We start from the raw sequence: 22,987 nt of genomic DNA, 5'->3' as shown, positions 1-22,987 counted from the left end.
CCTCTACCACAGGTTCTCTCCACAGTTAGAGATTGACACTTCTTTACACAGCTGTCCTCTTCCATATGCTTCACATGACCATACCAGCACAATTATCTCTCTTGCATACCACAACTGATTCCTCTTATGCCTAACTTATCTCTCAAGATGCTTACACTCTGTCGAACATGCACACTGACATTGCACATCCAGCGAAGCATACTGGCTTCATTTCTTTCAAGCCTATGCATGTCCTCAGCTGTCATAGCCCATGTTTCACTACCATGCAGCATAGCTATTCACACATAGGCATCAAACAATCTGCCTTTCACTCTGTGAGAGAGACCCTTTGTTGCCAGTAGGGGTAGGAGCTCTTTGAACTTTGCCCAGCCTAATCTTATTCTTACACCTATTCTCTTGGAGCATCCCCCTCCACTACTAACTTGGTCACCTAGATAACAGAAGCTATCCACTACCACTAGCTTGCCCCGCTGACAATCGATGGAGTCTCTTTTCTGCACATTTTCAGCTTTTATTGTATGTGTGCACCTTCCACATACAAAAGTTAGTTTCCCTGTTAACCTTCTTCTGATGTTGCTGCAACTTTTATGTGTCCAAAGCTTACACTGGGTGCATCTTACGGAGTTATTACCTACACCCTTTCTACAGTTTAAGCAGGGCCATCTACCTGAAAAGATTTCTGATTTGTCTACCTTCCTACTTACTAAGACTTTGGATTTTGCTAGGTTACATCTAAGGCTCTTTGCTTCTAGACCTTGCTTCCATACCTGGAACTTTTCTAGTTCAGGTAGTGATTCAGCTATAAGAGCAAAGTCATCAGCATAGAGGAGCTCCCAGGGGTAGCCTGCCTTGAATTCCTCTGTTATTGCCTGGAGAACTATGATGGACAAGAGGGGAGCTGAGCACTGATCCTTGGTGAACCCCTCCTTGTACCCTGAATTCTTTGCTGTACTTGTTGCTCACTCTCACCATATTGGTAGTGTCCCTGTACAAGGCTTAAACGGCTCTCACCAATCACTTGTCTATCCCTAGTTTCTGCATTGACCACCAGATAAGGGATCAGGGGATCCTGTCAAAAGCTTTCTCCAAGTCAACAAAAGCCAAGTACAGAGGTTTATGTTTGGCTAGGTATTTCTGCTGCAGATGCTTTACCAGAGATAAAGCATCAGTGGTGCTTCTACCTGACACAAAACTAAACTGCATCATATCTATCTATTTATCTATCTATATATATATATATATGTGTGTGTGTGTGTGTGTGTGTGTGTGTGTGTGTGTGTGTGTGTGTGTGTGTGTGTGTGTGCATGTGTGTGTGTTTGTGTATATATATATATATACATATGTATATATGTATGTATGCATGTATGTATATGTTTTTGTGCATATATATATATATATATATATGTATGCATGTGTGTTTGTTTGTGTGTATGTGTGTGTGTGTGTGTGTGTATATGCATGTATTGCATTGAGTCAAAACTTTTGCAATATTTTGGTCACTTAGTTGCTTTATTCATTAAGTTACCACCAAAGTGACCTATCATTCAAAGTAGAGGCCATCGTGTTGCACCATCTGAAGCCACCTTTCTGTCAGTGCTTTGATTCCACACTAATACCAATTCTTGTCGTTCGAGGCACAGAACTCCTTCACTTCAGCTTCTGCCTCCTCTTGGTTGATGAGCTGTCACAAGTGTAGAAGATGAGCCATAGATAAGAACAATTAATAATCTGTGGGAGCTAGGGCTAGACTATATGTTGAGTATGGCATCAGTTTGATTGCCTCAAGTTCCTGGAATTTATTCCAAATCGTTTGAGTGGTAGTAAGTCTTGTGTTGTCTTGCTGCAGAAGAGCACACTTTGTTAACCAATGCCAGGCATTTTTGCTGTGCAATGGCTTACATCCACTCCAACTGTTTGGAGCACTGGTTGGATTTGATCGTTTGACTATCGAATGAACATGTAGTAAATCATCCCCTCATAATTCCACCAAATGCAGAGCATCACCTTGTGTTTTAAATGCCCATGTTTGGCAACAGGTTCTGCTTAACCAGTGCTTATTCATATTAGAATTGCAGAAAAATATCTCCCTCAGGTTCTTACTTGTTCTGGTCCATGGCTCACTTCCTGTGCATGTGTCACTTCATCAACAAAGAGGAAGTGGAATTTTCAGAGGAGTTTGTCACCTTGAAGGTACAAAACTTTTCACTCAACACAATGTGTGCATGTGCGTGCGTGTGTGTGTGTGTGTGTGTGTGTGTGTGTGTGTGTGTGCGTGTGTGTGTGTGTGTGCGCGCGCGGGCGTGTTTGTGTGTATGTGTGTGTGTGTGTGTGTGTGTGTGTGTGTGGGTGTGCTTGTGTGTGTATGCATGTGATTGTGTGTGAATCTTTTATCTTTTATCTTTTAGTTGTTTCAGACATTAGACTGTGGCCATGCTGGGGCACCATCTAGAATTGTTTCAGTCAAATGAATTGACCCCCGAACTGGTAAGTTATGGTGACATAAACACTAACACTGGTTGTCTAGTGGTTAGAAGGGGACAAACACAGACACAAAGACACACACACATGCATACATACAATGGGTTTCTTTCAGTTTCCATCTACTAAGTCCACTCACAAGGTCTTAGTCGGCCTGAGGCTATAGACACTTGCTCAAAGTTCCATGCAATGGCACTGAATCTGGAATCATGTGGTTGGGAAGCAAACTTCTTACCACACAGTCACACTTGCAAATATGTTGATATTCCATGCCCGTCAATAGTGTATATGCATTATGTATGATACACAAATAGCATTTATGATTTAATGCTGTTTCAATTGCATACACCAAGTGTATGTATATATATATATATATATATATATATATATATATATATATATATATATATATATATATATATATATATATATATACACTCTTCAAAACGCCTGTGTTCTAATGGTGGCAGCTGATGAAGGAGATGTTTCTATGTGGCTTGCTTGTTTGTTGTACCTTGTTTCTCATTTTGTCCATGTTCTTTTGCCACGTCATGTACCCAGTTATGTATCTATATGTACATGTAGATGAAGGTATGTACATACATGTACATATATATGCATATACTCATATATTGTTTATATATATATATATGCATACATATATAGATACATATGTATACACACACATATGAATATATATATATATATATGTATATATATATATATATATATATATATATATATATATATATATATATATATATATATATATATATATTTGTTTATTAGTTATTCATTTGCTTCTTTTATCAAAGATCTTTTTCACAATCTCCACTGATTTCTCACTTTAGGAAAATAACCCAATTAGATTGTAGCATTGATTGATTTTGTTTTTCTTTTCCAGTTCTCATTATAATTCTCTTTGACTGTTTTCCATAGATTTATCTATAATGTCCCTCCTTTTTTGTTTTGTGCAATATGAATGAACATGTAAATAAAAAATGTTCAATTCTTCTGACTGCCAGTGACTACCATGTTTGATGACTGACCTGTTAAACAGGATGTTGCCATAAAGGATTTCACTGAATGTTACAGAAAAGGTGATTTTTATCCTTCAGGTTTTAATTTAGTCTGAAGAAATTCAGTTTCAACACTGCAAATCACTTAAACCACTGCCTAATTTCCAGTTAGTTAAGTGTTTTACCACAGAGACAGTCTGTTTTTTCACTTTTTCTCTGTTGCCCCCTCTCTCTCTCTCTCTCTCTCTCTCACTCTGTGTGTGTGTGTGCCTCTTTCTCTCTCTATTCTTACCTGCTCTCAGGTCAGGTAAGTGGCGCAGGAGATGTGGGGTGCTTGGGACATTGTCGGCGACGGGGCACCTTATTCCTATTGCCATTGCGAATCCGAAGGACGACAACCCCAGGTTTATTTTTTCTCCTTCTCACACGGAATTCTGAAAAATATCATAAACCAAGTATTCTTTCTATCTATATATTTACAAATGTACTTTGAAAGAAAATAGTTGAAAGTACATTTGTAATTATAAACTGAATATAAGACAGGGTAAAAAAATGTTAGCAATTGAAACAGTGAAAATGAGGAGGGAAAGGAAGGCTGGAGAGAGAGAAAGAAAGGGAGAGAATCTCTGAAAGTTTTGTTCCATTCATGGATCTTTAATTTCTTTACTTACCATCTCTGTAGTGATTTTTATAGTTGTTCATTTCACTGAACATGGGCTATTTTCATTCTTTTGGTTCAATAAATTTACTTAAATTCTTCCCATAGTCACCAAGGATAAATTATCAAATTATCATTGCTATACTTTCTCTGATGACTTTTCTCTTGGCCCACTTCTTTTGGATGCAGAACACTTTTCAAGCCATTTCTATATTTCTCAGAGCCAGCTAGACCTGACATTTAGACTTTGTTCATGCATCTTACTTCATTTCTTCTATTCGTTTCAGCTTGCATCATATATTTAGCATTTTCATTCAGTATAATATTCAATTGCCATTTTATCTGCTGCTTCCTTCATTCAATTTTTCTCTGGCTTACATCAGGTTATCTCTTTGAATGACTAATTCTCACTAACACTGAACAGTTTCTTTACTATTGCCTATCTGAAAAAGGAAACATGACCCTTATTCTTGGATAAAACAACACACACACACACACACACACACACACACACACACACACACACACACACACACACACACACACATGCACACACACACACACACACACACACACACACACACACACATACATATGTATATGTAGGCAGGGTTTGTAGTTAAGAAGCTTGCACTATGTCATGGCATCTTGGACAAGTGTCTTCTACTATAGACCCATGTCAACCAAAGACTTGTGAGTGGATTTGGTAGACAGAAGCTGAAAGAAGCCCGTCACACATACACACAGGCATACATATATCCATATCCATACATACATTTATATGTACATACATACATATACACACAAGCAAAGGCTGGGCAACTTAGACTAAGAAGATGGTTTGCAGCCACATGGTTTCAAGTGTGGTATCTTGTGAGTGAAACTGATTGATGGAAACAGTGTAGAATCCTTTGAGAGTGTGTCTCTCTTTTACTTCCCTCCTTTGATATATATATATATATATATATATATATATATATACAGAAAAACAAAAAAACGAAGACAGATGTATAAACAACAAGCAGGTATATTAGTTTGTTCCATGCTGGTATGGGTTGTACGATTTGACTGAGGACTGGCGAACCAGATGGCTGCACTAGACTCCAACCTGATTTGGCAGAGTTTCTACAGCTGGATGCCCTTACTAAGGCCATTCACTTTACAGAGTGTACTGTGTGCTTTTTACATGGCACTGTCACTAGTGTTTTTTTACATGGCATCAGCATCAGTGGTTTTTACATGGAAGTAAAACAATGAATGATGTCGCCATTCCTTTTTGATTTTGCAACTGAGTGCTGTGTTTTTGAAAATCTGTGGAATAAAAAATCCCTTACTTCAAAAACTGCTTAGGAAGTGCATCCAGCTATAAAATCCCATCTCAAATACATCCCCATACAACACATGCTAGCACAAGAAAAATAGAAGTTAAACAAATGAAATTAAAGAGCATATGTATGTGTGTATGTGTGTACACACACACACACACACAGTGCTACTAGTAAGCTGACCCTCACAAAATATTTTTCATCTTTTTTGTTTTGTTTTAAGTTTTTTCTTCAATATCTTTATGCTTATAGTTTATTCTGCAATCAGATAGGATGCTTTCTGCTGTCAGTGATGGATGTGTGCTATCATTAGCCTGTCTCTCTTTCCAACTGATAAGTATTCAACTATTATACATTAGGATTTCTATGTTACATATTGGTTTTAAATTTTGGCAAATGACCAGCAATTATGGGGAGGTACTAAGTTGATTAACTCAACCCCAGTGCTTAACTAATACTTATTTAATCGACCCTAAAACGATGAAAGGCAAAGTCAATCTCAGTGGAATTTGAACTCAAAACACAGAAAAGAAGAAATACCACTAATTATTTTGCCCAGTGTGCTAATGATTCTGCCAGTTCACCACCTTTTCAACTATTCATATTAAGATTTTAATGCTAATCTTTTATCATTCATCCATTTATTAAAATTATTTGCTATTATTATATTTTCCTTGCCAATTATTAGAGCTAGTTTTGCTGTAGCCTCATAAAACAGACTTTTCTACTTGTTAATGCATAAATTTAGCATAGTTTCTTTGGCTCAAAATGAGACAACTTCAAATAATAGGTATCAAACAAAGACAATCTTCAAATTATGAAATATTATAAGTATAAGTATTTGTGCATAAAAGTTTTATAACTTAACTTTCCTTATGTGAAATGTGCATCCTTTTCTCTCCTATAATAAGATTCTAATCTTCTAACAGCTTATTTCTCTTTTTGGCACTCTGTCAATTATTACAAGTGTTCTAGTTGACCGAGTCAACAGAATAGCCTATTTATGAAATTAACACACAAGTGGTTGAGCACTCTACAAACAGATGATATATTTAATGTGGTTCTCAGGGACATTCAGCATAATACAGAATCTGACAAGACTGGTCCTTTGAATTATAGATACAACTAATTTTTACCAGCTGAATGGACTGGAGCAATGTGAAATAAAGTTTCTTGCTCACTTGTTTAATGAAACTGTAAAAAGTGGTAGGACACAGTCATTATAAATAGAGCAGCAGCTGGTCATCAAGAGAGAGAGTCGAGTGTCGAAGAGTTGAGAGTCAACAGTTCGAGTCAGTGTCTTGTGGAGCTATCAGTGATAGTAAGGCAGAAGAAGTCAGTGTATTACTATTCTGATATGAAGAGATACAACGGTATCCAATGACTAGTAGCTATTGTGGCTACTAGCGTAAAACAGCAACTATAGTACAATGGCAGTCACACATTAGACCAGTGGGAGGAACCCACTTTACAACAGTGGTGACAAGGAAAAACAAACTTACACAGAGTGAAAAAAAAACATTCATACAAAGAGTTTAAACTAATTCACTCGGAAAAGTAATAATTCGACAAAAAAGAAACAAAAATCTTGTGCGCACTTATGAAAATCGTAAAATATGAAAGACTTGTTAGCTGGAGTAGTTGAGTTGCAAAAACAGCAATGACAACAACTCAAGGAACAATGAGAACAACAACAAGGATTGCAGCAGTAAATGTTACAACTAATGAAGTTGATAACCAAACTGGGGAATACATTTTCACTTGACCATGTAGCAAATTCCATAAGTGAATTCAAACATGACCCTGAATTAGGAGTAACCTTTGAGGCTTACTTTTGAAGATTTGAACAAATTTTTTTGAAAAAGAATGTCAGGATTGGATGGATGAAATGAAAATGCGTCTAGTTTTAAGAAAACTAGCAAGAGCATAGCATGAGAGGTATAGTAACTTCATATTGCCAAAAAAAGCATCTGACATATATTTTACAAACACAGTTGACATTTTGTACAAAATGTTTAATGAAAAGAGCTCACTGTTTAACACTAGATGGAAATGTTTAAACATAGAAAAAAGCAAAGATGAAGACTGTGAGAGATTTAGGCTAGATATGCTTACTCCAGATTCTTTCAAGTGTTTGATTTTTGCACAAGGATTGACAGATAAGAAGGATGCAGAAATCCTAACGAAAATTCTAGCAAAACTGGAAAGGAACTAGGATTTGACATTCCAGAAACTGACATGAAAGAAATTCAACGGAAAGAGTGTTTTCACATAAGACCAGTGCAAAAAATTCAGAAGACAAATAAAGTGTTGCAGGAAAAACAAAAAATATCAGGATGTAAGCCCATGTATGGAATGTGGTGAGATGCAACTGAAAAAAGATTGTCCGTGTGAAAAAGCAAAGTGTTTTCACTGTGGATTTACAGGACATATAAAATCGAACTGCAAAACTAGAATTATAGGAAAATGGAACAAACAAGAAAAAATAAATACCATAAAAACCCATGTAATTTATGCACTTTTTATCGCAAAAATAAAAGTAAACTTTAGAAGGTTTGTAAATTACATGAGTAGATTGTTTCCAGAATTTGAAAAAAAAAATTTTTGTTGAAAAAAGATGTACAAAACATAAACATTCGTACTGGAAGTTGACTCATTTAATGTCAGAATAGGTTTTTGCAGAAAAAATAATGGCTTAAATATAATGAAGTTGATTTTTATTTATGCTGGACGGTATAATGCTTACTTTTTCTGTATAAATTTAGTAAAACCATTAAATGGTTAACTACCTTATGAAGTCTGACATTCATGTTAGTAAACACGGTCTGGGCCATATTTTACATCACTTGGAGTTTCTACCTATCACAATGGAGCACCATTGGCATACATAGTGGTATGGATATTCCTGACTGAAAAAAAAATGTAATGATATGGATAATCTTGATTGTATGTTTTTATTTTTGTCTGGTTATTACTAGGCACAGTTTTAAGTTTGTTGTACTGTTTGTGCCAATCTGGCAACTCTATTGCCACATTCAAATGCATATTCAACATATTTAATTTCTCCTTCGCAGTAAACGGTTCATAAGTTTTGCCCATGCTGACAATAATGGTCATGACAAATTTTTAAGTTTGCTTAACATTTTATAAGTGTGAAAGGGATTAAAATTTCAATACTCCATATCAAAGGTTCCAATAAGAATAGGCAGAAAAGAATTCTGTTTATCTAATCAGTTTGATTGGTCACCTTCCTCTGTTGACTGAGTAAAGTGTCATCCAAGCTGATGTTTATTGGAAATTAAACTTAATTTGCAACACCTGTGCATATTTATCAGCTTTATTTTTGTTGGCAATTCTTATCAACAACTTTTCCTGTGATCATGATTTGAGAAGATACAGCAGTATGTTAAAGACCAGACATAATCTCTTGTGGGCAAGAAATGTAAAATAAAGTTTATTATAAACAACACAAACATTTTGTAACTTAATAGCTTTCAATGTGATACCTGTTAAACAGAAATTATTTTTATTTAATGAAAATTTAATAAAATCTAATCAAATGTAAGTGAAATTATGCTAAATACAGCTAAATTGAAAACCTTTCTCTCTGGCTATATCGGCAATTCTGAAAACTTTTGGGTGTGAATTTTACATGAGTAGAAGCTTTTTTTAACAAATTTTATCCTGAAAATCACCTTCATAAATTACACAGGGGTACAAATTATATGGGTTTTTATGGTAGTTTTTCAACAGGAAAAGTTGTGACTACAACAAACAGAAAATTCATGAATGTGAGAATTGAAACCACTAGTGTCAGAATGCAATTAGACATGGGAAAGGACATCACAATCATAAATGAGAAAACATAGGAATAAATGGGTAAGTCAAAATTATGTAGTCCAAACAAAATAGTGTATAATGTTAAAGGAAGAAAATTATATTTCACGGGCGAATGCATTTGTAATGTTCAAAGGTCAAACCAAAAAAGTGAATGTTTATGTATTGAAAAAAAATCCATGAATTATTTATTTGGTACCGAATCTATGGAAAAATTTAATTTATGGGATACACCCATAGGCATTTTGTGCAATAACGTAAACAGAGCAGTCAAAGAATCTTCGTGGTTTCTGTCACTGTTTACAATTATCATTAAAAAATTTTTTTAATGTATCATATAGGTGTAATTTTTGACGCTGAATCCGAATTTGTTATTCGTTTATTCCAGAAAAGTTTTGCAAAAATGTTACAGGCATTTTCAGAATTTTCAGCCAATCAGAAAACAGCACATTCGCTGCCTCTTCCATCATGAAATGGGGGAGGGCATCAGCATTTCAAAACATTAAACTAGCTATGCAAGCAAATTAAATATTTAAAAGCTACTAACAAGCAAACCAACAGGAGTCGCTGGAAATAACAGTCAAAACATTAAAATATACACGAGCAAAGTTAATATTAAAACATCCGCAAGCAAATTGAATACTTAAAAGTTACGAACAAGCCAACAGGAGTTGCTAGAAATAAGTCAAATTATTGTTTAAAACAGACATTTATTAGTTAAAAAAATTCAAGAACGAAAGTTTGCAAAATACTCTAAGAATTTATAAAATAAATTGTTTCTTGTATTTCCTTCTCTACATAAATTCACAAATATAAGAGTCAACCATACCAAAGTACTTTCAGTTTGTTTAGTGTGAGTCCCATCTGTTATAAAAACAAGCAATTATAGAACAAGTGGTGGTTACACTCCTTGTGCGCATGTACAACATCTTTGGTTACTATGGAAACAGAGTTCTTCCCAATCAGCTATGGAACACGTGGTGCTTCTTTTCAGTGGTTACTATGTCTAAAATACTCACTTCTAATTGGCTAAAATACCCAAATTTTGCACATTTTAAAGGCTAATAACTTTTTAATTATGGATTTATAAGAAAAAGGAATTTCCTTTTCATACTTTGTATAGAAAACTTAATCGATATACCAAATTTGAAAACAATTGGAACAAAATTGTAAACAGTGACGAAAACAACAAAGATCTCAGTCAAATGATTGAATGAGGTCAATGAACTGAGACAAAAAATGAAACAAACTTTCTCAATAGTTTTTTGGAAGGTTTATGCTGTTGCACAAAAACAAAAGCAAGGATTGCTATCAAAGAAAATTCAACACTGATTTTAAGGCCCAAATGAAATGTGCCATTTGCAGCAGTAGAGCAGGTGAATAAAGAACTAGAAAGGTTGGAAAGCCTAAATATAATTGAAAAGATTGACCATACAGACAGGGCAGCACTGGCGGTCTATGTAAAAAAAAATAATAAGCTAAGAGTGTGCGCAGACTTCTCAGCTGGATTAAACAACTGTTTACTCACACACAATTACCCACTACCAAGCCCAGAAGACATATTTGCTAAACTAAATGGAGGGAAAATTTTCTCGAAGTTTGACCTCTCAGAGGTGTACCTTCAAATTCAGTTAGAGGAAGATTGCACGCATCTACTAACAATCAACATGCACCATGGATTGTACCAGTTCAAATGACTACTGTTTGGAGTAAAAGTGGCACCCACCATATTCCAACAAACAATGGATGTTAAGTGATTGTGGCTTCACCATTGCATATCTCGATGACATTTTGATAAAGAGTGAGTAAGGGTGCAACACGTTGATCACAAAGAAAGTATTCAAGAGAATAAGTGAATATGGGCTAAAACTTACAGAAGAAAAATGTGAATGTTTTATGGAAAAAAGAAAATACCTAGGTCAAGTAATTGACAAAAGTGGACCCATCAAGGGTGATGGCAATACAAAATAAGCTGCCCCCAACGAACCTGACAATGCTACAAGCATTCCTAGGCTTGGTAAATTATTACTAAGTGTATATCCCAAATATGCACAAGGTAAAGCACCACTTAATGAATTACTAAAAAAGATGCCAAATGGGTTTGGACTGAGAAATACCAGAAAGCATTTAATGAGTTGAAAGATGTGTTAACTTCAGACTTGTATCTTACACATTTCAATCCAAAGTTAGAGATAATACTAGCTACAGATACTAGCAAGTATGGAATAGGAGCCATGCTCCTACACAAGGATAACGATGGCAGGAGAGAGGCCATAGCTCACACATCAAGGACATTATTTCTGGTGGAAGAGAGCTGATTAAAAAAGAGGTGTTGGCTATTATATTTGGTATGAAAAAGTTCCACAGACATTTTTGATTGCAAACGCGCCATAGAGCTCTAATAACAATATACAGATCCAAGAAAGGAATCCCCACACATATGGCAAACAGACTGCAGTGGTGGAGTACCATTCTATTAAACCACAATCATAGAATGGAATATCTGCCTTCAAAAACGTTGGGGCATGAAGATGGTCTGTCTAGGTTAATTCTAAGAAATAATGAACCACTGGAGAACATCGTAATAGCAGAGCTAAGAACGGAAGCTGAAACAAAAACGTAATGTAAAACATCATGCGTGAACTACCAGTAACTTTGGAAGAAATAAAAAGAAATGCTAGTAATGACTAATTTATTAACGAAACAAAAAGAAACCTGTGGTTGACAAAAGAAATAAAGAAAGGTCTGATGCAAAGAACCACCAAGATGTGAGCATGTACTCTATATGTGATGGTGTACTAATGTATACTCAGAGGGTGGTCATACCACAGATATTACAGAAGAGAATGCTAAAAGAGTTCCATGCGAAGTTTCGTATACTGGCCAAGCATGGACAGGGAAGTTGAAAACCTTGTAAAAGGCTGCAGAGGATGTGTGCCAGCAGTGAAACTACCTACTACAAAATGTGAACGTTGGCCAGAAGTGAAAATACCATGGTCCTGATTGCATATCGATTTTGCAAGCCCAGTAAATGGATATTATTACTTAATAGTAGTAGACAACTAAACAAAATGTCCTGAAGTTGTGAGGTGTTAATGACCAATCTCATATAAGGTAATAAACAGCTTACATGAGCAGTTTGCAAGATTTGGTGTACCTGATATAATTGTCTCTGATAAGAGAACACAGTTTGTATCCAGTGAGTTTAAAAGATTTTGCGAGAGTTCACATTAGAGCATAAGCCTACATCTCCGTATCACTCTACACCGACTGGAAGGGCCAAACGGTTCATGGACACTTTTAAGAAAGCTTTAAAGAAAGCTAATAAAGAAGCCATGGATGAGGTTGAGATCCAACAGTTGTTAAGGGTATACAGGCTAACTCCGAACCCAAATGCACTAGAAGGAAGTTCACCAGTAGAATTAATGTTTGCTAGAAAGGTGAAGTCAGTATTCGATAAACTGTTACTAGTAAAGAAAAAAATACATGCTAGTAAAGACATGCCAAAATTCTTTAGAATTAGTGATAAAATATATGTAAGAATGCACAAAAAGGGGAAGCAATTCTGGGAAGAAAGAGAAATTGTAACATACATAGAAACAATGATGTATGGTGTAAGAAACAGAAATGGAATGGAAAGGAGACAGAAATTAGCTTAAGGAAAGAGTCATAGAAAAGGAACCAACAAGAGTAGAAATACCAATGGATTGAATCTATAAGACTTTTTAGGTTCCAGCACTGTTACAAGAAGTCAAAACCACAAGTTCAAGGGAAAGAGAAAACACTGAATTCCTAAAAGTAAACTCTAAGAAGAAAAGATATTGAATATATATATATAAATTTTTCCTCCTAAGAATTTTATCTATAAGTAGGACATTCTGAAATACTTAGGGGTCAAACAAATTTGCTGGAACAGGCCCCTTAAATTGGGATATATGGTAAGCTTTCTAATTCATATTCAACAATTAAATTGTGATTATTTTCCACTAAAATCTTACTTGATAAATCTTTAAATAAATGGATTATTTGTCAAGAGTGCAATTGAATAGCTCATTAGAGTAATGAAATGAGATTTCATCCACAATCAAAGTAAATAGAAGCAATCAAGTTACAAAATTAAAATTATTAAAAAATGTTTTTCTTTCTACTCACCAAACTTGAATTTCTTCTCACTAGCTATAAATATCAAAATAAAATACCAATAAAATACCATTTGTAGGTTGTGTACAAAATGTTTTTGATATTAGTGTAACAAATACAACAAATACATTGTACTCAAATACAATATTTGTAAATTTTTTGCAAGATTATGCAAATATTTGATTTATCTTACATAATGTAGCTGAGCTGAAATATTTTGCAAAAAAATGAAGAATTACAATACATTTTTAACAACATAGATTAATGTCTTGTTTTAAAAGGTTTTGAAGAGTAAACATCTTCAATCATTGACACTCAGGCAGGCTAGATACTGACAAAAGTAATCAAGTAGGGGTTGAATAAATTTATTCATTATAATTATTTCTACTCAAGGCACAAGGACCTGAAAATTTTGGGGAAAGGGACTAGTTGATTACATCAACCCCAGTGTTTCACTGATACTTAATTTATCGACCCCAAAAGGATGAAAGGCAAAGTCGACTTCAGCAGAATTTGAACTCAGAACTTAAAGGCGGACGAAATACTGCTAAGCATTTCGTCCAGTGTGCTAACAATTCTGCCAACTCACTGCCTTAATTTATTCATTATAATATTGCAAAGACAGTTAACTATTGAAGGTTTAGTATATCTAGCTGCAAATAAATATCATTCATGATGCATTCCACTATTATAAGTAGTAAAACTGCTACTGTTTCATTCTACAGCAAGCATAAATATTTTTTCATACACTGAATTAATTGATCTCAGCTCTTAGTGCATAAAAATATCCTCGAGTCTATTATCAATTGAAAGTCCATTTTTGTATGACAATATGCTTTGTGGATAAAGTAATAGAATAAAATTCAATCTATTACTGATTCTTATTTTGTATAATAATGAACTGAAAATAATATATTCAAAATAAATCATTTTAATAGTTTATCTCAAAGTGAGTGCAATAACTAATTGTTTCTAATATACTCAGTTAAAAATTATTTGAATATGTCCGAAGATTCACGTTACCAAGTAGCTTCCAAACTTTTTTCATTCCAAAGAACTTTTTACCTAATATATTGATTTCAAATTTTGGCACAAGGCCAGCAAGTTTGGGTGGGGCATAAATTGATTATATTGGCCCCATTGTTCAACTGGTACTTATTTTATTGATTCTGAAAAGATGTAAGACAAAGTCAGTCTTGGGGGAATTTGAACTCAGAATGTAAAGATGAAACACTGCTAAGCATTTTGCCCAGCATGCTAACAGTTCTGCCAGCTTGCTGACTTTTTTTTTTTTACCCAATATATTACAAGCTATTATTTATAACTATTCACTTCAAGATAAACCTTTGCATTTTTCATGAATCTTCTATATTTGTATTCTATAATGTAAACAATATATTCAAAATTCATTCAAAATTAATACAACACATTATATGTGTGTGTGTGTGTGTGTATGTATACACATGCATACATACATACATACATACATACATACATACATACATACATACATACATACATACATACATACATACATGCATACATACATACATACATACACATACCAACATAGTGTGAGGGGTATTTGAGGACACATTCAGTCGTTGTTGCCATGTGTGCAAAACACAGTGATTTAGAAATTTCCCAGTTTTCAAATGTTGCAAGACTTTTGTACCTAAAGTTTGAATGGAACTGGAAGCCTCTGGCAGGATTGCTTCAACTGTATCAATGAGGAAAACATATTCTAAACATTCAGACACTATAAGGATACCATAATTTCATCCAATGCATTAAAAACATTATTGTTGATGATCCTGAAAAATCAATGAAGGCCATCACCAAAGAACTTCAAATATAGGAGTGGACTATAGTGTATAAAGACATTTGATGCAAGTTGTATATATTGAGGAGAGGATGCTAATTCATGTCTGTAAAGACACAGGAAAAGTTTTTGACCATGTCAGTGATTACTTAACAAAGTTAAAAAAACCTTCTGCTGAAAGAGGGAAAAAAGTATGTAGTGGCGTGTGTGGCTGCCATTGGCCGCCATCTTGGGAAACAGCCATTGCGCATGTGCAAGGGACTTGCCATCAGCGGAAGTACCTGAGCACGCATGCGCAATACAACAGGTGGAGAGAGAGCAATAGCATTCAATCTCTTATCCATCCAGCAGCTGTCGCAACAGGACGTTCTTCCAGGCTCTCACAACTCGACCCCGACATGTGGTCGAAGCTTCTTTGGTATCCCAGCGGCATGCCTGTTCACCCAGGAATGAAACGGCTCTACACCAACCTAGAATAAATTATTGATCTGTTGTTACCGTTATCCCTCGTGTTGTTGTATTTCTGGATTTTAATGATTAATATAAGAACTGGGGAGAGATGGCTGAGCCGTCATATCTCATCCAATTCTTATAAGTATATATAATTCTGTGTGGAACAAAAAAAAAATCGAAATAAGAAGGAAAATAATTCTGGTTAGAAAAAAAAGAAATGGAAAAAAAAAATAATGTGTTGAAAGAAGAAATTTTTAAAATCTCAAAGGGGAAAGGTATTGTGGCGGACGCGTCCAGGTCCACTACTAATAAATAGTGGATTGACACAGTCAGTAATGTCAATCAGTGAGGTACATTTTTCCAGCCAGTCCTGCAGAGACGACGAAATATGTTGTCATAATGCAGGACATAACACATCCTCACTATACCATGGCTTCACTGAAAGCCTTCATTGTTCAGGTGATAGCTGAAAGAAATGAGAACCATTTAGTGGAGGCATGTCAATGATTCCAGTCCCACATTGAAGATTTATAGAATAATCTTATAAGAAAGCTTATTGAGCATATTTGAATTAAAACACTTAGTTTCTGCAAGATTTTGTTATTTTATTAAATTACCAAATATGTCCTCAAATACCTCTTGCATCCTGTATATATATTTCTTAGACAAAAAAGAGATAAATATGCTATGACACTGAAAGATGGATTTCTATGTAAATGCAGAAAATGTTTGTTGATGAAGAATTATATGTCAGAAATTAGATGGAAAATGGAATAGTGTTTAACAAGTGCTTACCTCTTTTCAGTCTGAGGGGATTAGAAGCAGTAAAGTTAAAATCCATTTCAGATTGTTGTAACTGTACTGCAAAATTGAACAAAATTTATAACTTACGCTTATTAGTTAATGACAATAATTGTTAGTTGTTACTATTACTATCACTAATACTACCACCATGGTCATTATTACTATCATTCCATTAACTTCCACCACTAACACTCCATTTTATGCAGTCAGAAATATAACTTCAGAACTAAATCTAGTTTCTTATATTTCTGGGCAAAGTAAAGGCATTAAGGTTTATCAATGTTCTAAATAGCTACTCATGGATGCAGTGCTTTAGTGTGCATTATATTATCGGTGCTAAGTAAGAAATTTTCATTATTACCAAACAACATATTAGTAAAATATAATTCTCGAGTACCTTTCAGTAATGTGATCAGTTAGTGAGATAGGTTTCACTTAGTATGTGGACAGAGAATATCACTTCAACTTATGAGATATCACTACTGTTCTGTTCTTTTACTACAAGCATAATGGATAATGGTTACTGGTTGATGTTAATTTTAGCCACTAGAACATGATCTCTGCCCTTTTCTGTATTTTAATGGAAAATTTATATTTCTGTTATTCTGGTTTCTGCAGGAGAGTTGAGTTAAGAACTCAGTCAGCTGAATATGGAAGCTAGTTTGATTCCATTAGTGAATTAAGAAAAGGTATTAATATCATCACCTTCCATTTCACCTTTCCTGTGAAGTATAAAATCTTTGAACTTAATCAAATAAAACCAATAATATCAGCCTCATACTGTAGCAATGTGGTTGAATATCTCACTAACTGTTTTATTGTACTTAATTTTGTCCTTTTGAAATAAGATGTCACCAGAGCCCATTTTGTCTTTCATTCTTCAGAATCATTAGGATAAGCATTGGTATTAATTCAGTCATCTGCTTCTTTCACACTATATTTTAAAGACATTATTGAGTTGGAATTGGAAATCACTTGAAAACTAACTTTCCTTTTGTGCTATTAAGATGCTAAAAGTATTTGAAAAGTAAATGATGAAGAGAAATTTCATAGCAGAACATAGTTAAAATAGTTCCTATATTTGTTTACATGATGATTTAATATCAAATATATTGAGTAATAATATTACATAACTACTCACCTGCTTGTTGTCTTAGAACTGGAAAAAAAAAAGAAAGGAAAATATGTATATATATATGTACTCTTTTTTTTTTTTACTTGTTTCAGTCTTTTGACTGTGGCTATGCTGGAGCACTGCCTTTAGTTGAGCAAATTGACCCCAGGACTTATTCTTTGTAAGCCTAGTACTTATTCTATCGGTCTCTTTTGCCGAACCGCTAAGTTACGGGGGATGTAAACACACCAGCATTGGTTGTCAAGCGATGTTGGGGGGACAAACACAGACACACAAACATACACACATATATATATATATACATATTTACGATGGGCTTCTTTCAGTTATATATATATATAAAATATAAATAATATCTGAATTAACTAGACAGCATATGTATGTAGGTAAAATGTACATACAAAGTGCCACATATAGGAATTGAATCTGAAACCACGTTTGTGAAGCCAAGCTTCTTAACAATACAGTGATTCCTCTACCCATACATATGCCTGTGTGTGTGTGTGTGTGTGTGTGTAGTGTGTAGGTTTATAAACAAATTCCATCATATGATAAAAGTACTGGAACAGTGTATACTGAACATTATCAAGTACACTTCCAGTTGACTGAATTTAAGTGTAAGTGACTGATCCAGCTTAAACTTAATTTTCAGGAAGAATCAGCATGATAGAGTGTGTGATAAGGTTTGATCTTTAAATTACTGATAGAGTCCCCCTTTCAGGCTTCAATGCTGTTTTTTTCTTCTCAATTTCATTCACAAGGCTTGGGTTTATCTAAGGCTACGATAAAAGACACTTACACATGATACATTGCAGTATGACCAAACTCAGACAACCGCCATATGGTCGACCCTTTAACATTTAAACCGGCCATATCTGGCCAAAATATTCTACCTATTTTATGTTAAAACTGGCCAGATCTGGCCCCTCACACATGCCCTACAATATCATTCTAAACTTTAAGTTACCTCATAAAAATCTGAAGCTATAAGACAATGCATGATTAATTCAAAACAATGTGAATAATAAGCATTACATCTGACAGAATAATCTGAATGCTAAAGGGTTAAACTATACATAAATAAGAAGGTTTGTAGACGAGCACTGGCAAAATATCCTCAACATGTAGAATTATAAAATTCAGATTCAGTGGGAAAGAAAACTAGGGATGCAAAGAGATGTTGAAGAAATAGTAAGGTCATATATATCAGTGTGGAGGCGCAATGGCCTAGTGGTTAGGGCAGCGGATTCGCGGTCATAGGATCGCGGTTTCGATTCCCAGACCGGGCGTTGTGAGTGTTTATTGAGTGAAAACACCTAAAAGCTCCACGAGGCTCCGGCAGGGGATGGTGGCGAACCCTGCTGTACTCTTTCACCACAACTTTCTCTCACTCTTACTTCCTGTTTCTGTTGTGCCTGTAATTCAAAGGCTCAGCCTTGTCACGCTGTGTCACGCTGAATATCCCCGAGAACGACGTTAAGGGTACACGTGTTTGTGAAGTGCTCAGCCACTTGCACGTTAATTTCACGAGCAGGCTGTTCCGTTGATCGGATCAACTGGAACCCTCGACGTCGTAAGCGACGGAGTGCCAACAACATAGATCAGTGCTACTCAAAGTGGCGGTCCACAGATCGGTGCCGGTCTGCAAGCCATCAGCTACCGGTATGTGGCAAGTTTCCAGAAACATTATAAAATGCTTATGTAATGTTGTATTATTCGTTTACAAAATAAATATAAGATAAAAAAAATTGCCAACTTTTATTATATTCATTATATATATATTGCTTCCGGTATGAATTAATATTACTAAGAAATATTACTGGGCCCTGGCATACTGGAAAAAAAAAGCTGCCAGTATGCCACATCAGATAGTTTGAGAAGCAATGATATCATAATGAGAAAGATTGATAAGAAAAGAAACAAAAAAAATTGTTATAAATATACTGCATGAAAATCAAGATTGTTAGGTGACAGAGTATCACCATCATCGTCATTGCCATCGTTGTCTTCGTCATCGTTGTCTTCATCATCGTTGTCTTCATCACCGTTGTCTTCATCACCGTTGTCTTCATCATCGTTGTCTTCATCACCGTTGTCTTCATCATCGTTGTCTTCATCATCGTTGTCTTCATCATCGTTGTCTTCATCATCGTTGTCTTCATCATCGTTGTCTTCATCATCGTTGTCTTCATCATCGTTGTCTTCATCATCGTTGTCTTCATCACCGTTGTCTTCATCATCGTTGTCTTCATCACCGTTGTCTTCATCATCGTTGTCTTCATCATCGTTGTCTTCATCATCGTTGTCTTCATCATCGTTGTCTTCATCATCGTTGTCTTCATCATCGTTGTCTTCATCATCGTTGTCTTCATCATCGTTGTCTTCATCATCGTTGTCTTCGTCATCGTTGTCTTCATCATCGTTGTCTTCGTCATCGTTGTCTTCATCATCGTTGTCTTCATCATCGTTGTCTTCATCATCGTTGTCTTCATCATCGTTGTCTTCATCATCGTTGTCATTGTCATTGTTGTCATTATTGTTGTTATTATTGACATTGTCATCAGTGGTGGCAGCATCATTGTCATTGTCATCGTTGTTGTTGGTAGTGTCAGAATTGGCAACGTCACAGGCATCGCTATCATCGTCATCAGTGACAGTGGCATCTGTGGTTTCTATGGCGGGATGCCCTTCCTAACACCAACCACCCAGCAGAGTGGGCCGAGTGCTTTTTATGTGACATCAGAAGCAGTGAAGTTACCAAGTAATTTGCAAGACAAGACCCCTCAACTGATGGGGAGTGGTATGGGGGGAAAGAAAAGGTGTTTTGCATTTGAAGAAAGATATGGCTACTTCAAATAGAGAGAGAGAGGGAGAGAGAGGAAAGAAAGATGGTGAAGATGTGACAGAGAGTGGGTAGAGACTGTACTTCAAGATCATAGTGAAGAGGACCAGGGATTTAAGAAGGTGGGTTCCCAAGATTTTGAAAGGAGAGTAGGAGCTAGAGGTGGGGGGAAGGGAAAGGGTAACAGAGGCATATTTTGTACAGGTAGGTGTTTATGTGAGGAAGAATGGAGGGGAGGCAGGAAACAGCGGTGGTGAGCATGGGTGCATTGTGGAGGCAGGAGGAGGCCATGGATTGTACTTTGTGTTTTCTGCATAGCATATTGCTAGTTGTCTCAGACCTTTGTCATTTCCTCTGTAAGGTTCAACATCCAAAGATCATTTCTCACCACTCCATCCCACATTTTCTTGGGTCTTCCTCTTCCTCATGTTCCCTCCAAATTTAGAGATCAGCACTTCTTTATGCAGCTGTCCTCATCCATATGCATCATATGACCATACCAGTGCCATCTTCTCTCTTGCACACTATATCTGATGCCACTTACACCCAATTTTTCTCTCAAAACATTTAAACTTTGTTGTACATGTACTGACATTGCACATCCAGCAGTGTATTCTGACTTCATTTTTCTTTCAAGCTTTCACATGTCTTCTGCAGTTACAGCCCATGTTTCACTGCCATGTCAGTACACAGCATCATACAGTTTGCTTTTCACTCTGAGGGAAAAGCCCTTTGTTACCAACAAAAGTTATAACTCTCTGAACTTTGCCTAACTGGTTCTTATTCTAGCAACTATGCTTTCAGAGTAACCTCCGCCATTGCTAATTTGGTCTCGTAGGTAATGAAAACTATCTACTACTACCAAGGATTCCCCCTAGACACTTGAGGAAATTTATTTCCTGTATGACAGGAGAAGATAAAAATGAATGATGATTTATAGGCATGAAACCTTAACATAAAATGAATTAGGCATAACATATGTGAACATGCATTTCTCATATGATCCAAGAGAAATAGATTTCTTTCTGCTGGAAGTCAAAACCAGATCATAGACATTTCTTTAGGAAATTACTGCCATTAAATCAAGATAATATGAATAATGAAAGCTGGGAGAAAGAGTTTTCTAGCTAAAAAAAATGGCAAAATACTTTTCCAAATCAATCTTTTCATTACTTTTATATCATATGAGGTATGAAAACCAATATGTAAAATGAAAATGAAGACATTGATTTAATGAAGTTCTGTATCAGAAAACTGAAGTAAAATTTGAATAATTTTATGTCAGCAATTAAGGAGTAGTATAACTAGACATTTACTTCAGTCACTAATATATAAATTTATTCTCAGATACTAATTTCTGAATCGTTACAATATAACTTTGAAATGCACCTATATGTTTCAATATCAATAGTTTGTAAAGATTTAAACAAATAACTTTTTTCATTATTTAGCTGCTGTTTGTAATGTAACTCAAAAGATATTTAACTTGTTTGTTACAAACACACAAGAGACTGTTCCAAGTTCTATGATACAAACTTCTTGTGTTTAAGTGATTTAAATTGAAACTTTCAATCAAAATTTTATTTTAGCTTATGTTTCAAAGACCAGATTAATAATGACAAAACTATTGTTTTTTTAATTCTTCACTATTTCAAAAATTATTTGAAACAAAAGTAGTTCAGTTCAATAGAATTATGGTAAAAAGAAAAGAGGTTAATTAAAATTATGATGGAAAGTTTAATTTAAATGCAAACACTTTTTAACAAGGTGTGATCATAGATTCAGAGACAATTTCAGGGATATTGGTATCAAAAAGATTATTCAAATTCTCTGTTTTGAAAGAATAAGGATTGACTTACATGAAAGAATTTACCTTTATATTCAGTAAAGGTATAATTATTAAAGGGCATAAAATTGCTTCAGACAAAAGAAGTGAATGTAAAGTGAAAAAATAATTGGATCTGAAATTTGAATAAATAATATTTTTAATAATATATAAAAATGATGATTTGGCTTTCTTCAAAATCAAATATGAAAATATCCTACCTCTTCCATTTGTTAACCCCAAAATGACCAACAATGTGAGAACAACACCAATCCTGAACATGGTGAACAATTTTAGACAAGGAATAAAATGGTGATTGAGCAAAAGGCGAGCAATGTGTGTTATATATACGCACGCACGCACACACACACACACACACACACACACACACACACATACACACACACATACACACACATACACACACACATTCACACACACACACACACACACATGCACACATGCGCGCATGCATGCATACACACACACAAACACACACACACACAAATACATATATGCACATATATATATGTATGTATATATGTATATATATGTGTGGGTGTTTTTTCAAAACACTGTCTGGTTTAAAAAGCCACATCAGACGCCATGAAAGGGCTAAGGTGTAGGTGCAGGAGGTGGTCAAACTCTG

The 22,987-nt window shown here is 35.1% G+C and overlaps 1 long non-coding RNA gene across 3 annotated transcripts in view; it reads right to left on the bottom strand.

The window, feature by feature from the left end:
* The window catches only part of LOC149132644 (uncharacterized), a 30,018-nt gene extending 7,334 nt beyond the window's left edge, over window positions 1–22,684 (bottom strand). The window contains exons 1-5 of one of the 3 annotated variants that reach the window (XR_016244239.1): window positions 22,560–22,684; window positions 17,678–17,695; window positions 16,528–16,593; window positions 13,470–13,493; window positions 3,790–3,931 (exon numbers count right to left, since the gene is read on the bottom strand). This is a non-coding gene — a long non-coding RNA (uncharacterized LOC149132644). Of the gene's footprint in view, window positions 1–3,789; window positions 3,932–8,180; window positions 8,390–13,469; window positions 13,494–16,527; window positions 16,594–17,677; window positions 17,696–22,559 lie in introns of those variants that run through there. The other 2 variants (XR_016244241.1, XR_016244240.1) reach the window with 2 other exon arrangements.
* Between the last annotated feature and the right edge of the window lie 303 nt (window positions 22,685–22,987).

Source organism: Octopus bimaculoides, chromosome 14, assembly GCF_046866305.1.
Source record: "Octopus bimaculoides isolate indiv1 chromosome 14, ASM4686630v1, whole genome shotgun sequence".
Lineage (NCBI taxonomy): Eukaryota > Metazoa > Mollusca > Cephalopoda > Octopoda > Octopodidae > Octopus > Octopus bimaculoides.
Note: the sequence above shows the minus strand (reverse complement) of the source record. Positions and strands in the feature narration are given on the sequence as shown.